Below are 21,601 nucleotides of genomic sequence, written 5' to 3'. Positions count from 1 at the left end.
CTCTTAAAAGGTACATATTCTAAGATACTGGATCTACATCAGTGTCATCTTCCTACACAAAGCATGGTGTCCTCCCAGCAAAGACCCCATCATTAACAGCATTCCCATTCCACATGTTTGTAAACAGCCAAATGTTCTTGTAGCCTCTTTCATCCATATCTATTTAAACCAGCCACTAATTTATTTAAAAGAAAGAAAAAAACAGACAAACATACAGAATTCATTACCCAGGGGAGGCATTGTACTTAATGGTAATTAATCAAACTTTTTTCCCATCCTGTAGAAAACCAGCCACATAAATAACCATATCAAGAAGATCAATGGAGCATCTGTTTTATCTTTTAAAAAAAAATGAAACAAAACAAAACAAAACTCATCTGGCAAGGCAGCTCTCAGATGTTGCTGGCACACCTGAAACTAAAGCCATTTTCAGAAAAAAGCTACAGCTTTCTATTAACAAACAGAATGCAGCCATAATCTCTTCCCTCGATTGGTTCTCTACAGTAATTATATAATTTTATATATATATGAACACATACTGACACAGGTGCACAAGAGTATAAACACACACATAAAAAACACATAACAATATCATAAAAATTCAAGCTGGTAAAACTAAAGCTCTTGAGAGTTCACTTAATTTTTAAGAAAGGCAAATGTTCGTTATTCAGAAAATGTGCTTATATTTTTTTAATAATTCTATACACAGCAAACAAAGGACATTTCTTAAAAAATTATTCACATCCACAACAAACAATATGGTTTCTTTCCTAGAGGAGGGGCTTAGTCAATATTTTATAAGTCCTAGAGCTGAAAGAAACTGGAAATCATCTTGTCCAGCTTACTCTTTCAAAACTAGTGAAGTGAGGCCCAGAAAGCAAAAGTGGCTCAGCATCCAAGTCCCCAAAACAATTAAAAAAAAAAAGTGAGCTAGGATTCGAACACGGTTCCAAATGCCAAATGTCATCTATTTCTACTATTCCATTTGGCAAGCAAATGAGTGAATTTAACAATGCACACATGGAATTCCTAATGAACGCAAATGAATAAAAATTGCTGTGACAAATGTCCAATTTTTGCTTTCCAAAGAAAACAGCCTGAGTTCAGGTTTTTTATTTCTTTTACAATAGCACTTGGGAACAACTAACATATGACCATACTATGGAGAACTATGGTCCTTGTGGTCCTTAGCAAATCAATCTTTGCACAGAAAAAAATTCCATTTTTAACAAGCTATTGATTTAATAGTTGTGTCAAACATGAGGCAGCAGCAGGGATGCCATCACCCTTTGCCAGTTACATACATCTTCTTGAACTGGCTGTAAATTTGGTGATTTTTTAGTTCTATCATCTCACCAATTTAACATTGGCTTTCTGGTTTTCTTATAATGACATGAATGGCAGAAGAAATCTATTCAAGATTTTCTTTTCTTACTAGATATCCCAGTGATAACTTTGAAGATGAAAACAAGATGTCTTTCGTTAGAATAGGGCCATAGCACAGGATTCGTTACAAGTGGGTTTTTTTGTTTTTGTTGTTGTTGTTGTTTTTTTGCCATATGCCAGGCACTATGCTAGGTAACTGGGATACAAATACCAAAAAAAAAGTACCCCCCATTCTCAAAAAACTAATGTTCTACTACATGAACACAATACACACACAGGTAGACCAAAGAAACACAAAATAAATATTAAAGTAATTGGCCAGAGAAGAATATGAGCTAAATTTGAAAGAGAAGGAAGAATCCCAAAAGATAAAGGTAAAGAAGGGGAACCCTAATAGCTCTCAATTTATGATCCCATACCCCTAAAGAATTCCAGGTATGGAGGATCACCTTTCATATAGGGAAAGGGAAAGAAAATAAGCATTTATTAAGCACCTACTATGTGCCCAGCACTATGCTTCATAATTTACAAATATTATCTTATTTGATCTCCACAACCATGTGAAATGTGTGCTATTATTTTTTCCATTTTTATTTGAGGAAACTGTGGCAGACAGAGGCTCAGTGATTTGTCCAGAGCCACACAGCTAGTAAGTGTCTGAGGCTACATCTGAACTCAGAACTTCCTAACTCCAGACTCAGTACCCTAATTCACTATACCTCCTAGCTAACTTTTTCTGCTCCATAATTTATTTTCAGAAGTCATAGCATTCTCAAATTGGTACCTCTTATCTCCTTTTATTTAAAAATAATCTTTCCTCTCTCTTCTCTGAGGTCTTTTGTTCTCTCTTCCTTCCTCTCTCTCCTCTTTCTTCCACTGTCCTTCCTCTCCTCTTCCTGTTAATGACAAGGAACCTTTCTCTGGGCTCTGGAATTGAAAGTGATATTAAAACACCAATGAAGTTCTTAAAAGTTTCTGCATCAGTCTTGTGTCCAGGTGATTATGGACAACAATTATATCTGTGATATTTTGGATCTAGCACATATTGCTTCACAAAGTCTCAAAGGTATTTTTGAGGTCTATATTTGTAATATGAGTTTTTGCCAATTATTAGTTTAAGAAAAGTAAATATCTGCTGCATATATCCAACCATCCAGTCATGACATGCTCTGTGCTAAACTGTTGAGGGCTGAACAGTTTGTACATTCACAACTTGCATTGATCAGTAAGTCTAAATTCCTTAAGGATAAGGTATCTATAATTTCCTAAATTGTTATCATAATTCCTTCATTTCTACAAACAAGTCTGCATGATATCATCATCATCATCATCAGAATCATCATCACATCATTATTATTAAAGCTCTTCCCATATCTTGCCAGATGAACTTTATTGTTCAGTCATGTCTGACTCTTCATGACCCCATTTGAAGTTTTCTTGGTAGAAATACTGGAGGAGCTTGCCATTTCCTTCTCTAGCTCATTTTAACAGATTAGGAAATTGAGGCAAACAGCATAAGTGACTTGTCCACTGTCACACAGATTGTCAGTGTCTGCGGCCAGATTTGAGCTCTGAGTCTCTCTGACTCCAGACCTGGTGTTCTATACACTACGGTCCCACCTAGCTTCCTGAACAGTCTCTTGCTTTATTTAACCTTCTCATAAAAATGATGCTGCTGCTGACCATACATACATTTTGAGCGTTTTAAATTTTTTTAATTTTCAATTTAAATTTAAATTAAATCAACTAATTTAATTATTACTAATAAAAACTATTTAATTTAATTTTAAACTTAAATTAAATTTAAATTTAAAATTGCAAAGCATTTTACCTATATTATCTCATCTGATCTTTACAATAACCCCATGAAGGAAGTGTTATTATTATTTCATTTTGCAGTTGATGAAACTAAGGATGAGAAAACTTGATTGACTTACTCAGAGTCATGCTGTAAGTGTCCAAGGTAGGATCCACTCCTCTACCTAACTTTTCTTTCAATATTAAGAAGAAAAAACTACATCCTTTCTGCTTTGTGGCTTACCTAATCTTACTGCAGCTTGTATTTATTCTTCCTTTCCAAACCTCCTTAGTCTCCACAGTGTGGTCTATCACAGTAGGTCTATTAAATCTACTTCTTAGGGTTTATCCCAAATACTTCTCCCTGGTATCCCCCCTCCTCTTTCCCCACAGAGGGTCTCCTGCCCCTTCCCGGGCTTTCCTCCCCCCTGGATTCTAGCCCCTTCTCATCTTTCCTTCCTATGATCACTGGTTCCTTCCAAAGCTCAGCTCAAAGCACCATCTCAGTCTGATGCCTTTCCTTGTTAACTCCCCACGATGGGGATTTTTTTTTCTTTTTGGCCTTGTACAGCTGGCACCTGGTAGAGCCTTGCATATATCAAAGCTCTTAATAAATGCTGAAGGATTAGAATGGATTGCTAATATTCCTGAAACTAATATTATTTCTACCTCCAGCTATGAAATTTCTGACACAAGGCCTCTTCTTCCCATCCATTACAGACAGCTTGTGCCAAATCATGAGACAGGGCAGATCCTCTACTAAGCTCTGGACTTCTGAGATATCTGATAGATCAGGAAACATCCTAGACCCTGTTCTTAGCAGCCCTCTAACCCTCTAAGGAAAACCAGAAGGATGATGAGACAATGCAGGGGTTACCCCTGAATCTAGCCACTGAATGTCTGCCAATAAACACATTTACTCATTTCTGCGCTTTTGTTGTTAATACGATCAGAGCAGTGAACTGAATTAGAGAGCACCCTTCAGAAATGTTCTGGGTTCAGATTCTGCCCTAGACATGCACTAACTATATGATCTTAAGTAAGTCATTTCATATTCCAGCCCCTAAGTAGCAAAACAGGTCTTTTTTTTTAATCTATGTTGAATTTATTTATTTTGTTAAAAAATTCCTAATTACATCTTAATCTGATTCAAGCTTCTAGGCAGTGTCATCACCACTGTGATACCACCACCATCACCACCACCACAATCATTATCATCATTTAATTATAATTTTTTTATTGAAGTTTTTTATTTTCAAAACATAGGTAAGGATAAATTTCTAACACTGACCCTAGAAAAACCTTGTGATCCCATCTCCCTCTGCTTCCCCCCATCCCCTTCCCTAGATGGCAAGTAATCCAATATATGCTAAACATGGTAAAAATGTATGTAAATTGAATATAGGCATACATATTTATATAATTATCATGCTGCACAACAAAAATCTGATCAAAAAGGAAGAAAAACAAGAAAGAAAATAAAATTCAAGCAAAGAACAACAAAAAGAGTGGAAATGTTATGTTGTAATCCACACTCAGTTCCCACAGTCCTCTACTAGGATGCAGATGGCTTTCTTCATTACAAGATTATTGGAACTAGTCTGAATCATCTCATTGTTGACAAGAGCCACGTCCATCAGAATTGATATTGTTGCCGTGTACAATGATCTCCTGGTTCTGCTCATTTCACTCAGCATCAGTTCATTTATGTCTCTCCAAGCCTTTCTGAAATCATCCTGCTGGTCATTTCTTACCGAACAATAATATTCCATAACATTCCTATACCACAATTTATTCAACCATTCTCCAATTGATGGGCATCCACTCAGTTTCCAGTTTCTGGCCACTACAAAAAGGGCTGCCACAAATATTCTTGCACATACGAGTCCTTTTTCCTTCTTTAAGATCTCTTTGGAATATAAACCCAGTAGTAACACTGCTGGATCAAAGGGTATGCACAATTTGATAACTTTTTGGACATAATTTCAGATTGTTCTCCAGAATGGTTGAATCAGTTCACAATTCCACCAACAATGCATCAGTGTTCCAGTTTTCTCGCATCCCCTCCAACATTCATCATTATCTTTTCCTGTCATCTTAGTCAATCTGACAGGTGTGTAGTGGTATCTCAGAGTTGGCAGAGCAGGTTCTAACTTGCACTGGTAAGAGAAGGCACCTCCATGGGAGCTAACAGGCAATTTGGCACATTAGAGAAAATTCTGCATTTTAAATTACAAAGACTTGGATTCAAATTCTACCATAAACATTTCTTAGCTGTGTGACCCAGGACAAGCAACTTGGCTTCTTGTAGACTCAGTTCTTCAGCTATAAAATGGGGACAGTGTAATGCAGGGTTTCCAGGGACCTTGTCTTTCCTTGTCTTAGCAGACTTCTGGTAAAAAGCTAAGGCAAAGATATGGAGATGGCCAGAGCAGAAGTAGGGATGCCTTATCTCCTATTTGAAAATGTGGACACTTCTTGCCACTAAAACTCAATGTACAATGAATTCTTATTTACTCTGCCTGCCTCAGTCCCCCTCTCTCCAGATCCCCCTGCAAAGGGGTGGGAAAGGTAAAACTGCTGACCTTTTGATTTTATACATTGAGGTTTCTTCCAGAAGACATTAACTATTTCCATATTTATAAAGAGCCAATTATGAAGGAATTTTAATAGTTGGTTATGTGTAAATAGCTGAAAGTGTACCTGGGAGCAGGGAGTTCACAGTACATTAATGCTGCCAGAGCACTCTCCTTTCTGTCTTTCTATTTCTCTCTATTTCTCTCTGGATCTCTGTCTGTGTCTATCTTTCTGACTCTCTCTGTCTTTTTCTCTCTGCTCTGTCAGTCTCCATCTTTCTATCTCTGTCTCTATTTTTTTCTGTGGTGTATCACTCTGTCTCTCTGTGGATATATCTATCTCTCTGTGCCTCTCTCTGTCTTTCTATCTCTGTGTGTCTCTATCTCTCTCTGGCTCTTTCTCTCTGTTTTTCCTCCCTTCCTTCCTCTTTACCTCCCTCCTTCCCCCACATCTCTCTCTGTCTCTCCCTCCCTTTCTCTCTCTCTCTCTCTCTCTCTCTCTCTCTCTCTCTCTCTCTCTCTCTCTCTCTGTGTGTGTGTGTGTGTGTGTGTGTGTGTGTGTGTGTATGTTGTGTGTGTCTCCTTCTTTGTTCTTTCTTTTTTGGAGACAACTGGGATTAGGTGACTTGCCCAGAATCACGCAACAATTAAGTAACTCATTAGATCCTCACATTATCCCTGGGCAATAGGTGCTATTGTTATCCCATTTTAGAAATGAGGAAAGTGAGGCAAACAGAAATTAAATAATATGCTTGGGGGTCACATGGCTAAGTTAGCATCTAAATTTGAACCCAGATTTACCTAACTCCAGACCCAGAGCCTTATCTATTAGTTCATGGAAAAAGATTAGCCTCAGAAACAAGAGGTGAACTCAAGTCTTGGCTCTAAAATATACTAATGTTATGATTCTGGACAAGTCATTTAACTAGTCACTCACCCAGGAAACTTTTTTATTTAAAAAATTAATATATTTTGTTTTCTCCAATTATATGTTAAAAACAATTATTAAGATTTTTTAAACAAAAGTTGTGTTCCAAATTTTATCCCTTCGCCCACTCTGAAACAGTAAAATCAGATATAGATCATACATGTCTCCATGTAAAACATTAGTCATTTTGTACAAGAATATTCAATTAAAAGAGAAACTGAAAGAAAATGAAAAAATAGCATGCTTCAGTCTGTATTTAATCAATATCAGTTCTTTCTCTGGAGTCAGTGTGCTTCTTCATTAGTCCTTTGGGATCACCTTGGATCACTGTATTGCTGAGACCAACTAAGTCATTCACAATTCTTTATTGTATAATATTACTGTAACTGTATACAATGTTCACTTGATTTAGCATCAGTTCATATAAGTCTTTTTCCATTTTTCTGAAATCGTCCTGCTTGTTATTTTTTAAAGCACAATAATATTCCATCACAATCATATACCCCAGCTTGTTTAGCCATTCCCCAACTGATGAGCATCCCTTTGATTTCTAATTCTTAGCCACCACAAAAAGAGCTGCTATAAATTTTTGTACAAATATGTAATTTTCTCTTTAAAAAAATATTTGGGATATAGACCTAGTAGTGATATTCAAGCAACTCTCTTAAGACTAAAAGTAATTGATAAATCAGTCAAATATAAAGCATTTATTAAGTGCTTTTTATGTTCTAAATATTGTGCTCACCCCTGATCCTGAAGAAAAACAAAAACAAAACAAAAAAATAAATAAATAAAACAGAGTCTGCCTTCATGGAGTTTACAAAACGTTACCAATCTATATCATTGAAGGGAATTTTCAACATTGAGAGTAACCCAAACTCACTAAATAACAGCTCCTAAGATCACAGATTTAGAATTTGCAGGCACCTTGTTGGATATTGTTTGAGCCTTTTCATTTTTTAAACATGGTCATTTGCTCAGTTGTATAAATATTAAGGAAAAGAGTTAGAATTCAATCAGGTCCTCTGATGCCAAAATCGGCATGTTCTCCACTATCCTATACTGCCTCCACCAGGTCTGACCAAAAAAAAGAAAGAAAAAAACACCTTTCACTGTTCTCCCTCCCCCCCCCCAAATCAAACCAGTTGTATCTTTTCTAATTTGCTCTCTTTTATTTCTCTTCTCTTTTCCTGCTCCCTTCCAAGGTAAGCTCTGAATTCTTTGAAATAAAAAGACAAACATCTCAGCAAGAATAACAACAACAAAAACCAAAAGAACAAACAAAAAACTAATAAAAACACGAGGGCTAATACAGAGATCAGAAGCTGCTCTGGACATGCTTCTCCTTTGATCAAAGCAACAGGACTCAGCACTCAGCATCAAAGGCCGAAATTTGAAGCAAGATGCTTACAACGGAGGGTCTAAATAACCAGTATAGCCCTAAGTATCAACAAGCCCCTTTTGAAAGCCCAGGAAAGGTGGGAGACTCCAAAGGTCACCCTCATGCTGCCGCTGCTGGTGGTGATAATGTTAATATTCTTGCATCTCTGAAATTAAATCTCAGAGGACACACCAGATGGCTTGCTGGTGTGGTTGGGCAAAGCTGCTTCAGAAAAGATACAGGCAGACACCCTTCCAAACTAAAAATCTTGATCCTGGCTGCATCCACAAATAAAATCCCTCTGTATCATTTTCAATCTTCCTTTATTGGCCAATGTCATTCTGTACTTCAGAAAGAATGAATGATGAGGGTTGCTTAAAAATATCGCCTCATTTTCCCATTTTTCTTAACAGTCTGTAACCCTTTGGGTTCCATAGCTGAATACTCTGAATCCTGCCAGTTGAATTCTGGAATATCAGCTAAGATTTTCTTCCCCAAGAACTTCTAACAACTTTATTCTTTCATCATTTTGTAAAAAACTATTGTTTCTGTTTCAGCTACACTCCAGTGTGGTACAGAAGCCTGAGTGCTGAATTTGAAGTCAGAGGCCCTGGATTCAAGTCTTGCCTCCTGCTTCATACCTGTGTAATTCTAAGCAAGACCCTTACCCTCTCTGGGCCACTATTTCTCAAAAAAGTCTCTTTCCAGACAGAACTCTGAGTCCCACATCACTAATTAGCATTTTTGGGGCTACTTCCACTCAGACCAATAGCTTGCTTTGCTTTTCTATTTCTTCCCTCTAAGGTCCACACCCACCATCAGCCAGCCCCTAAAAATTAGGTACAACAAAAACTCATTTGGGACCATTTCCACCCCTCCAAAGCCATCACCTACTATAGAGTGCTAAAAACACAGAGTGTTTTATGAGATTTAAACAGGTGTTACAAGAGATAAACAGGTGGTATAGACAAGTTTTTGCATGACCTAATCTATATCTAATCTTCACTACTAATCTCACTTAGTAAATTCAAAGGTTTTTGATGACTATCTTAATTTTTCTTCCTCAAGCTGACTTTTAAGCAAGCAAAGATAAAATGCTTTTGTTCCTTTAATGTAGAGGGAGACTTTAATGGCCCATGTCTGAGGGTAAGGAGAGCTCATCCATCCACATCAGCCTTGTCCCTAGTTGTGGCTTTTTAAGGAATGAGCTCTTAAATTAAGGATTCTGATCAGAAAAAGAAATCGTAATAAAGGTTAGCATAAATGAAGCTTCCTTTCTTCAGAGTTGAGCCAATGCTCTAGGGATGGGATGGTCTAGACTTGTTCTTCGCTAAATTAAAAACTAGGAATTGCTCCTTAAGGACTCTGCCACTTGGGGAAGTCACCTAATTTTTCTGGGCCTCATTTTTCCTTATATTATAAGATATGATTGGATCAGGATCTAAATCTATGATCTTACAAAATCCATTAATTTTCCCCTTCTGATTGAAAGTTCTTAATGGCAATCTCTGTGGAATAAAAATGCTCTTTTTGAGAGTTGATGGATAAAATGACATGAGAATGACTGCTTCAAGGTCAAAGGAAACAAAACTGTGATAATGGGAAAGCAAAAAGGAGGAAAAAATATAAATATCAACTGTAGATTCAATTTTACCATTGCTTCTCGAAGAAAGGTAAATGAAATTGTAAGTGAACCCCACTCACTTGTACCAACTTTTCCAATCTCATCCTCATCATGAGTCTAACATAAATCCTCTGTTCCAACCAGGGCAGTATTCACTATTCCAGGGAAATATCTTTAACATAAATGCTATCCATATTTCAAGGCTAGATTTAAGTCCTGCATTCCCTATAAAGCTTTCTCGAACCTTCTCAATCCAAAATGATGTCTTCTCTCCTCCCAAGTCCCAAAGTAGTTATCTGTTTACTATTCATTTGTATATTTTCCAATTTTATCTCAGCTGACTACTCATTGCCTTTTCTTATAACATAAACTAGCACTGAGACATGTCACTCAGAATGGATCCTGATGTCCATTCCCATTCTAAAAACAGATCAATCAATAATAAACCTATGGCAATTCAAGTAAAAGATATAGTGAGCATCTGTCACAGAAGCCATTCACAACCCCTTTTAATTCCAATGCCTCAGTCCTATTAATTTTCTCTTGTTGATCCTCTATATAGCTTGCTTTGTACATGTTTGTTTGCATGTTGGCCATTAAATTGTAGCCTCCTTGAGAATAGGGAATGTCTTTTGTTTCTTTTCATATCCCCAGCACTTAATACAATATTTGGCACATGGTAGATACTTAATAAAAATTTACTGAATTGAATTAAAGACATTACACTAACTACTATGGAAGGAGAAGCAGGAATTTTAAAAATAAATGGTTGTGCCCTCCTCATTCTATAATTAGTGTACACTCTAATCTGAGAATAAAACTTATGCAAAAATAACAATAATGTAGGATAGAATGTGAAAGTGGTCTAGAAAAGTTAAACGATGTACCGCAAATCACAAAGTGAATAATAGTGCTAGCTTGAACTATTTTTTGCTTGTAATACCAAACCAAAACACCACTAATACAATCTTTGTGCCATGATGTTCTTTATTCCAAAGTCCAGGAAAAATAAACTAAACTTAATAGCTTTAATTCTTTAGAAAGATTCTTTATTATTTTTATTTTCAAAGCCAGGTGTAGTACATTAACCAGGAGTCAGGAAACTTGCTTCTTTTTCCAGGGAAGCCAGTCACTTGCTGTTTGACCTCAGGCAAGTCATGACTTCTCTGGACCTCATTCTTCCCATGAGCAAGAAAAAAAAACCATGAGATGATTGAACTAGCCAAACCTTAGGGTGTCCTCCTGTTCCAATATTCCATGATTCTGAGATGGCTTTTGAAGAATGAGACTATATCAGTTCTCAATGACTGTATGAAATGTTTTAAATCATTGATAATGAGTAAAATGCAAATTAAAACAACTCTGAGATTTCACCATCAATCTAGATAACAAAAGACTATTTAATGGTAAAAGGTGTTTTGGTTTGATTTGATTTTGCAGGGAGGGGGACTATAGGAAGTCAATCACATTAATGTATTGTAGATACTTATGTTTGCTCTAAAAAATTTTTTATGATTACACTTAAAAAGTCACTAAATTTTACATATCCTTTGATTCAGTAACAATTATTAGTTATAGACTTCAAGGAAAGTCTCTGCTATAAGGGTCTATATAAGGGTCTCTGCTATATTTATAGCAGAACTTTCTGCAATTACAAAGAGCTAGAAAGAAAGTGGGAGTTCATTGATTAGGGAATAATTAAATAAGTTGTAGCATGTGAGTGTAATAGCTTACAATAATACTAACAATAATTAATATTAATAATAAAAATAATTAATAATAATAGTTAACAGTTATATAGAGTCTATTATGAGCAGTTAGGTGGTACAGTGAATAGACTGCAAGGTCTTAAATCAAAAGATTCATCTTCTTCTTCCAAATCTGGCCTCAGATACTTCCTAGCTGTGTGACCCTCTGTAACAAAATCACTTAACCCTGTTTGCCTCAGTTTCCCCATCTATAAAATGAAATGAAGAAGGAACTGGAAAAGCACTCTAGGATCTCTGCCAAGAAAACCCCAAATGGGGTCACAAAGAGACAGAACTGAAATCACTAAGCAAGAACAAGCACCTACTAGGTGTCAGGCACTATGCTAAATGCTTTACAAATATCTCATTTCATCCTGACAACAATTCTGGAAGAGAAGGAATGAGAGACGGAGGGAAAGGGGGAGAGAGGGAGAGGGAGAAGGGGAGAGAGAGAGAGAGGAGAGAGAGAGAGAGAGAGAGAGAGAGAGAGAGAGAGAGAGAGAAGGGTAAAGAGAGAGGAGAGAAAAAGAAGAACAGGGAAAGAGAGAGGGAGAAGCTATTATTATCCCATTTTACAGATGAAGAAACTGAGAGAGAGATAAAATGATTTACCCAAAATCACATAGTTAGAAAGTATCTTGAGTACATATTTGAACTTGGGTCCTCCTGATTCGACTGGGGCTCTATCCACTGTACCACCTAATCCTTCCAAAAGAAATAACAAATATAAAGAATAATTTATCTTTATTCTATTCCGAGAAACCCAGAAAGACCTCTATGAACTGATACAGAATAAAGTAAAAGAAACCAAGAGACCAATTTAAACAATGACTATAATAATCTAAAGGAAAACAAAGCTAAAAGATTTCAGCATATTGAATAACTAGTCACGACTTTGTTGGACTGATGATGAAGCATGCCTCTTGGGGTGGTGCTAGTAGATTTTGACAGTAATGTAAAAATGAAAAGCACATCAATAAATCATTTTAAAGGGAGAAAAAGATTTTTGCATCCCAGTAAGTGATAGAGCTAAGAATTAAACCCACTGGGTCAGACAACTTAAAATAAGTCATCATATCATACAAAGCAGTTTTTCCCTTTGGTATTAAACAAGCAATGATATAGTTTGCTGCCAAGATCCTTAAGGATAAAAGCATAATTTATTTATGGTATAAAAAGTGTATAATAAATGATTTCTTATGTGCACAAATCTGACATTCTCTAAAATTAATTTTTAAAAGCCTAGAGTGGAATACTCAAGCTAATGAAAGTCACTTCCTTTCTATAAACACCTCTGCTCCTATGAACTACCTTTCATCTGAGAATTACAAAGCACGTTGTCATGAATCCCAGAGCCAACGGGACAAAAGAAGACTGTTTTTGTCTGTCTAGTGCCAGGTTCTACACGGTATAGTTAAAATGGTCTGTGCCCAGTATTCCACAAGTCAATTCAGGGAAACAAACATTTACTCTGAACTACATGCTAGGGATGCAAAGACAAAGGAAGCAGTTCTGCCCTAGAGGAATTTATATTGTACTGGGGGTGAGGAACGGGATACTGATGGCAAGAACTACAAAGGCAGTAAGTCATTTCCAAAGGTAGAGAGGCTTAAAAACTAATGGAATCCAGAAGACAGCAAATAAACTATCCTATGCAATGCGCTTAAGGAGTGGAGGAGAAGAGGGAACTCATTCCAGATATGGAGCACCATCTGTTCAAAGAATCAAGGTGGGTGATGGGGATGGGCACAGATTAACTGGAACATTATTGAGTGGAAGGGAATGAAATAAGATTCTAGATTCAGAGCTCGAATGGATAGGTATTAAAAGGCAGTTAGTCTGACCTCATTTTTACAGCTAAAGAAACTGAGGCCGTAAGTGATTTACCCAAGATCACACAAATGATAAGGATAGAGCTGGGACAGAGCTTTTTATGTCATTAAACTACCCATTTAGACAAACTAGAAAGGAGGAAAGGATCCAGAATGGAAGAGCTTTGAAATTTTGTACATAAGCCTAGAATTGACAGGGAATTACAGTATTTTAGGGTCAATAACTGGGATAAATGAATGCAGCTAGGCACCTTAGATCTGAGCAGATTTCCTAAGAATCAATTTATCAGCATCTCTGTCAAGTACGGCCATTTAATAAAATTAAATATTTGGCACTTGGAAAGAACAATGAATCAAGTCTATCCTTTTTCTCCAGAAATACATATGTTTCCCATTTAGGCAAGAAATCAAGACATCTATCAACTTATAATTTTCTTTTTTCTAAAAATATTTATTATATTTTTAACATTCTTCTTTTTTAAATTTTGAATTCCAGATTACCAACTTATTAAAGTCTTCAAACACTCATTCTCTAACCAAACCTCTAATTCTAATTCTCTAACTCTAACCTAATTACACATAACTTCCCTGAAACTCTGATCCTTTGTGAATTCATTAGCATGCACAATGATGTATGTTCACTGAAAGTGTAATTAGAAAAAAAGGAAATTAAATTGAAGCAATGCCTGTATATCACACTTGATCCAAATGGGATCTGAAAAACAGATACTCAGTGAAAGTGTATGTGGAAACAAAATGAGTGCTCATGGGTTGGGGAATGGCTGAACAAATTATGTATGTCATAGAATTCTAGTGGGAATAAGAAATGATGAATGTGAGGAATTTAGAGAAACATGTAAAGACTTGTATGAACCGATGCCGAGTGAAGTGGTCAGAACAAGAACAATATGTACAAGAACTACTACAATGTAGAAAAGGGAATGCTTAAAAGGAAGCCAAATTCTCAACAGTCATAACGGTCGATCTTACATCCCCAAGGATGAATGATAATATATACCTCCCCTCCTTATGGTACAGTCAAAGTCTCTGTAGCAGTTAGTTTTGCTAATTATTATCCTTTTTACAGAGTGGAGGGGGTGACATATTTAGAAATAACTGGGATATATAAACAAAAGGCTGACTAAATTTTATTTAAAAGAAAAACTGCCTGTCCCTAAGACCAAGTCAAAATGAAGGTTAATTTTTCTAAAGTTTCTTACCAGTAATTGTTTTCTCTCAGAAAAGCAGTCAATCTGTATCTGAGTTGTATTTGCTGGCTTCACTCCATCACACAGTTCACCTCAAGAGATTTCTGGATCATCAGTCTGAACTGCCAGATATTCCCTGGAGAGAACTTCCAAAGACTGTAGACAAGAAAAAGAAATACCCCTCAAGCATTAACATTGATGAGAAACAATTCCCCTTTTCCTCTTATATTTTCTCACTCACTATCATTTATTTAGCATTGAATAGGAGATACTCGGGAATGATAGCTGCCCTGTTGCAAAAGGATAAATTATAAGGAATGATTGGTCTTTAATTTAGGACTCTGGGTGCCAGCCAAAGAGAGAGATTCCTGGCTGGAAAACAGCAAGTAGGCAATGATTCTCCCATCACATTAGGAGTGTGATAAGTAATTATAGACCTCTCAAAGCCAAAAAAAATCCTTTATTATAACCAAGAAAAAAAATCCTGGAACTACAGAGACACCCACACAAGAGTATTAATTTAATAACAATGCTGATAGAACATAAAGACAATATAGTATAACACAGCAAACAGTGAACCGAAGCCCTTTGTGAATTTCTTCTGAAAACGTGCAGTTCTGCCTGGAATATAACATAGGATAATTAATGTCAAGTTAACTTGACCTATTCAGATACTGAAACCTAGAATGTATTAATAAGCATAGAAAAACCTCCCTCTCCATCTTTTTTTTGCCAAGGTCTATTCTTTCTATTTGAAATAGCATCATCTTCCAATATCATAGGCCTATCTAGGGAAAAGAAGAAAACTCATATAAAAAAGGATCACCAAAGTAGCAACAAGGGTCTTTAATCAAGTCAAGAGAATTGAAATTAAGAACCCCTCCTGGCCCTAAAATGCAAGAGAAGATGGAAGGGGCAGTAAATATACTTTAACAGGGAACAAATCTCATAAAAGCCACAGCCTCTTGAAGATGTTACATAAGTTATTTTACAAAATAGTTGAAAATCCATAGAACAGGCTAGAGAGACATGGGGAGTGGTAACATCTGGTCAGAATAATGGGATCCAGATGCAGCAATGGAAATCATAAGACTGTCCAACTGGTATGAACTTGCTTTCAACCATAGAATCGGGATCAGGTTGTGTATCTGATGGCAGTATTCAACACAACCAATGGTCCATTCCCTCCTACTAGGCAATTTTAAGAAAATATATTAAGAAAGCTGATTTCAGCCTAGGAGAAATGACTCCCCAAGAGAGAAAAAGGACCAGGAGAGCTGAAGTTCATTGTGGAAGTGTTATAGATACTTCAAAATACCACCCCCAAACAGCAATAAACCTAACTTAAGCATAAGTTAGAACTAGATATGGAGATTTAAAAAAACAAAAACAAAACAACAAACAACTATTTGTACAGTCAACATTTATGTAGCTCACAATTTAACAGTTTGTAAGTAAGTGGATCCATGTTTTGTTCTGGAACTATATCTACCAGAAGTCTGGATGAAACCCTAGCAGTTTTCACCATGCCCAATTTTAGAAGATGATAGGAATCTTGCAGGGGAGACATGATTGAAACATGAGGCACGGGAAAACAACCACCCACAGAGAAGAAAGGTCATTCCAGGTGAGGGCAAGTATAGAGAATAGAGCTAGAGACTATAAAAAAGGCAAGATGAGTCAGCTCTGATCCTGGCATATAGGAAGCTAATATCAGAGGAGAAAATTCACCCTAGCTATACCCAATATCTGAAGGAACAATACATACTAGTTGCTGCTTCAAAACTCACAAAAAAAGAATTGAGCAGAGGCTGTTTAAAGGCACTGCTTTCAAGAATCCCAACAAATGACTTTGAGTTTAAATGAATTACAATTTCCCAAGGGGTGAGTATGTCTGATGATTGAGAAAGGGTTATGATTCACCTGGTTGCCTGGGGAATCTGGGGAAGCGTCTGTCCTCTGAATATCTAATTCATTTCTTTTCCTAGTTTACCTTGTTTTAGAGTTTGTTCAAATGATGTACCCTATTTCTGTGTCTCTAAGTATGTCCCCTACAGAACAAACAAGTAGGGGCTCACGATCTGTGGATCTGAACAGTTGATAACTTAACCCAAGAGGTAGTAAGTTGTTCCAAAGCCACAAGGGCACCAGACTACAAGAGATTTAGAGGTGATCCTCCCCACAACTCTGAAAGAAAAATAGAAATATGGTTATCACCATTTTACTTGAAGATTCTGAAAAAGTGACTTAAGTGATTTAAGGTAAGGTCACTCAGTTCAGAAAGGATCAAGTCTTGAACCTGAACAACAACCAAAAACAAACAAACAAACAAACAAAAAAAAAAAAAACCTATTACCCCAGCAACAAGAAGAACGAGAAGAACAAACAGAATAAAATCAAGAAAGGAAGAAAATGAGGAACAACTTTAAAAGACAAAAAGAGAAAGTCAATAGTTAAAGTCAATATCAAGTCAAAAGTCAATTATCTAGAGGCAGAGATACACTAGAAAAAGATTTGGAGTCGGAGGACCTGAATTCAAATCTCACCCTAACATTTAATACTTGTATGACTTGTATATCCAAATTATTTCATTTTCTGGCTCTAAAATATGGGGTTTAGAGTAGATAGCCTCTACAAGTCCCTTCCACCTCTAAATCTATGACTATGATCTTTATAAGTGAAAGAAATATAAGATGAATTTTGTAGAACCTAAGGTTTCCCAATGTTCAACAATGTTATTTAATGATTTGTATAGCCATATTACACTATAGGAAATGAACTGAAAGTATTAGAAATACCTGCAATAATAATCATCATAATAACTAGAATTTGTCTATCTCTTTAAGGTCTACAAAGCCCTTTATAAATATTATTTATTTGATCCTCACAATGACCCTAGGAAGTAGATGCTATTATTCTTCCCATTTTACAGATAAGAAAACCAAGGCAGATAGATGAAATGTAACCAGATTTGATCTGTTTTGAATTATAGAAGATGATAAAGAATGGGGGTTTGCACACTTTTCTTCTTACATTTTTTTTTTTTTTAACGAACAGAGAGGAGTATAACAGATTAGGAGAGAAGGGTGACACAATGAGAAAATAATGAAAACCAATATAAGTAAATTAGATGTTAAACAAATCTATGATGTCAATCTGAACCAGAATCTGGAGGGGAAAAGCCTCTAAGTTTCATATGAAACAAAAATCAAACAAGTGACATGTTTTCCTCCACCAATATGCCCCACCCCTAGTTATAATCAATCCAATATTCACTAGCCATTTACAGTGTGCCTAGCATTATAATCTCTTGTTCAGGCTGCTGAGTGATAAGCCCACAGAATTCTGAGCATTAAGTGTTACCAGTTACAGAATCCTCCTTTCCCTGTAACCTCACACGCACAGTGTTAGCACCAGGCACCAGAAAAAGAGCAATATTCAGCTCTCCAGCCTGCCTCGTAAGAATTACAAATTGCTTCTGCAAGCTTTTCAGGTGATTTCAAGTCTTCCTTCGTTTTGCTGCTCGTGAATTATGAAAGGTCATCCCTAATTCATGAGAAATATTTTGCCCATCATCCTGCCCATTACCATATATCCTCATCATACACACTCTGTTTATAGGCACTCACACTCACTCCCAGACACCTTCGCTTGGGTAATAAGGCATTGGCAGAGATTAGTAAGCCCCGTTGCCACACGCCTATTGTACCATCATGATATTATCCCCAGCAGCAACACTTCATGACTTCAAAGGAAGCAGATACCTTTGACAGTAATGCACAGAATGACACCAAATGCAAGGTTAAAAGGAATTCATGAAAGCTGAAAGAGCTCTCGTTGGATGCACTGACTTTTAATCATTCTCTTGGGTTATCATGTCATTTAAAAAAAGATCTCCTCCTGCCAAAAAGTTAAAACACAGTCTTTAACAATTCATTTACACTAAAATCCCATCTCCTCCCACCTTCCGTCTCTGTCCCTCCCCTCCTCTCACTCCAGGCAAACGCTTTCTTTTTAATAAAACATTCTGCTTCCATCTAGTAAAATTTGGGGCCAAACACTCAGCAGTAGCCCTGTCACATCCCTAAAGTCAACGGAGAAATTCAAATTCAGAGCTGAGTCTATGCACTTAAGCAAAACCTGAGAGTTCAGATATCTGCTACTAGGGGCGAAGGGGTGGGGGAAAATGAAGAGTAAACAGAGTGTCAAAGGACAAGGACTTCCAGGGGCCACATCAACAAATTTCCTTCCAATATGGTGAGATACACAATGAAGAGCCCAATGTTTAATTCACAGTGCTATTATCTGATCTGTTACACATCAAACCAGCTTGAATTTTTACTATATTTATAAGTAATCCTATACTGGAAGAGGGGTTATTTTTCAAATTTTCATTTTCAAAGATGAGAGAACTGAACCAAAACAATTCAATTAAAGAGAGATTGTAGAGGGCTAGATTTGAGTGGGGCCGGAGGGGGGGGGGGGGCTGGAGGACTTAGGTGTGAATTCGATTGTGTCACTTGACAAGATCTGTGATATTCAACAAGTCACCCTCCCAGCTGAAATTGCTTTGGACTCCCTTCAGTTTCTAAATCTGATGATACCTTATTAAGTGTTCACTATGTGCAAAGCACTGTGCTAGACTCAAAGGAGATAAACATAAAAGACAGTTGATCCCTGCCCTCAGTCTACTTATAAGTCTTAGAGAACATTGTTTACAATTTAAATACAATTTAAATAGCGCTCAAAGAATTACAAAGTGTTTTACTGGTATTATTGTACTTGATTCTCACAGCAGTGTGAAGAAGGTGCTACTATTATATCCATTTTACAGAGGAAGAAAATAAAATTCAGAGATATATTATAGCTGCTAAGGGTCTAGGACAAGATTTGAACCCAAAGCTCTATCTACTACAGCATTCTGTATTAATAGCAACTGTTCACATAGTTTGCTACGTGGAACAGGTCCATACAAGAACTCAAAAACATTGAGCTATTCAAAGGCTGCCAAACAGACCAATGTCAACTAAAATAACAATTCTCCCTTCAGTTCTTCCAGCCATTTATCATTTGAATATCTCTAAATTTTTTGAGTGAAACAAAATGTGGGGAACAACTGCAGCTCATGTACTTAGCAGAGACGAATGGAAACTAGTGCCACTGAGAAGAAAGCACATGAGAACTTATACAACCGCACATACCTCCAAGGTTCAAATGAGTATAGCTTTTAAATAAAGTGTCTTAATGTCTATTGAATTACCCTCAGCTAGTAGGCAACAAATCAAATGCTCCAAAAACAGATGCTCCAGAGGACTGAGATAACCCAAAGAATGATCTTACTATCAGAGCCATGTGGTACAAGAGATTGCACAGAAACAGCTTAAAACAACAAGTCACCTAATGCGCTTGCTTTCCCTTAGATGAAACCACACAGCATAGCATGGTGGAAAGAGTACCAGAGAAGCAGCACTTTTGCCTATAGGCAGAAAGGTGTAACTAGGGGTTCAAAATAAAAAATATATTGGAATTTTTAAAATTCATTTTATTTTCCATTCCAAATGCTTTCCCCCAAGCCTCTCTTGCTCTCCTTTTGAGGTTTAAAAAAAAAAAAAAAAGCCATTACAAAGATATATAGTCATGCAAAATAAATTTCCAGGTTACAATGTTGAAAAAAAAGAAAACATCTTTCAATCTATAATCTGTGAAGACTTGTTCTCTATCTGAAGAATGAAAGAATGTTTAATCATGAGTCCTTTGGAACTGTAGCTGGCACTGTGTGGATTGGAGTTCCAATTCTTTCAAAGTTAATTCTTTGATGATCACACAAAATAATTTATATTATTGCTTTTATTCTATAAATTGCTCTGGTTCTGCTCACTTCACTTTTCATTAGCTTATGCAAGCCTTCTCAAGTTTTTCTGAAACCAACCCCTTCATCATTTCTTATAACATAATAATATTCCATCACAATCTATACCATAATTTATTCAGTCTTGTGATGGGCATCCTTTCGGTTTCCAATTCTTAGATGATACATTTCATTGTTGTAAGGGAGAAGTCTTATAACAATGGGTTGAAGAAGGGTGTCATTAGGAAATGCTAACAACAAGTGACAAAGTCTTCCTAATTCATCTCCCCGCATTTAATCTTTCACTTTCTTCAATCTATCCTCCACATAGCTATTATTTTGATATTCCTAAAGTACAGGTCAGACCAGATCACTCCCCTGCTCCAGAAACTTCATTGGTTCCCCATTATCTTTAGGATACAACATAAACTGCTCTGCTTTATTTATTCACAATAGTATTTTTTCCCCAAACATATGTATGTAAAGATAGTTTTCAACATTCATTTCTGTAAGATTTTGTGTTCCAATTTTTTTTCTCTCTCTCTCTCCTATCTCTCTCTTCCCTAAGACATGTGCTTAGTATTTAAAGCCTTTCACAGTGTAGCCCAAGCCCAATTCCACATTACTACAACTCATGACACTTAACTCCAAATAACTGGCCTATTTGCTGTTCCCTGAAATCCTCCGTTGCACAGGCTAGTCCTTAGATATGATATGATCTCCCTCCTCACCCTCTGTCTCTTGGAAATCTTAATTTCCTTCAGGGCTTAGGTGAAATGCCATATCCTAACATGCAGTGACTGGCACATACCCAGAACTTAATAAACTCTTAGTGATCATTTTAATCAAATAATGGTTATGTTTTCATCATACCCAATTAAGAATTTCATAACAACATGGATGAAAACCTTAGTTTTAGAGAACAGATTCTAAGAGTTGTCTGAGACAAAAAGAATTTACTTTTTATATGGCTAATAAATACCCAAAGTGGAAAATGAATGCATCTTTTTCTGATTTGAATCAAAAGAGGAATTTTTCTAGATTGAGGCAGGTCCTCAGATTGCAGACATCATTCTGTTGTTTCAGTTTGATGGAGCACATCACAGTTCATGCTTCACTGGCAGTTTTCAAGAAACCAGGATCACAATCTCTCTCTCACACACACACAAAATGGAGAGAAAGAGGGGGGACAGAGAGAAAGGGAAGACGGGGGGAGGGAGAGGGAGAAGGAAGAGAGAGAGAGAGAGAGAGAGAGACAGAGAGAGAGAGAGAG

At 36.6% G+C, this 21,601-nt stretch overlaps 1 protein-coding gene across 4 annotated transcripts in view; it reads right to left on the bottom strand.

The window, feature by feature from the left end:
• Nucleotides 1-21,601, bottom strand: part of FHIP1A (FHF complex subunit HOOK interacting protein 1A) — a 371,400-nt gene that overhangs the window by 245,886 nt on the left and 103,913 nt on the right. For all 4 annotated transcript variants that reach the window (XM_051964895.1, XM_051964893.1, XM_051964896.1 and 1 more), the window contains exon 2: nt 14,493-14,636. The gene's annotated coding sequence lies outside the window, so the exon portion shown is untranslated. The remainder of the gene's footprint in view (nt 1-14,492; nt 14,637-21,601) is intronic.

This window comes from Antechinus flavipes, chromosome 6 (genome assembly GCF_016432865.1).
Source record: "Antechinus flavipes isolate AdamAnt ecotype Samford, QLD, Australia chromosome 6, AdamAnt_v2, whole genome shotgun sequence".
NCBI lineage: Eukaryota > Metazoa > Chordata > Mammalia > Dasyuromorphia > Dasyuridae > Antechinus > Antechinus flavipes.
Note: the sequence above shows the minus strand (reverse complement) of the source record. Positions and strands in the feature narration are given on the sequence as shown.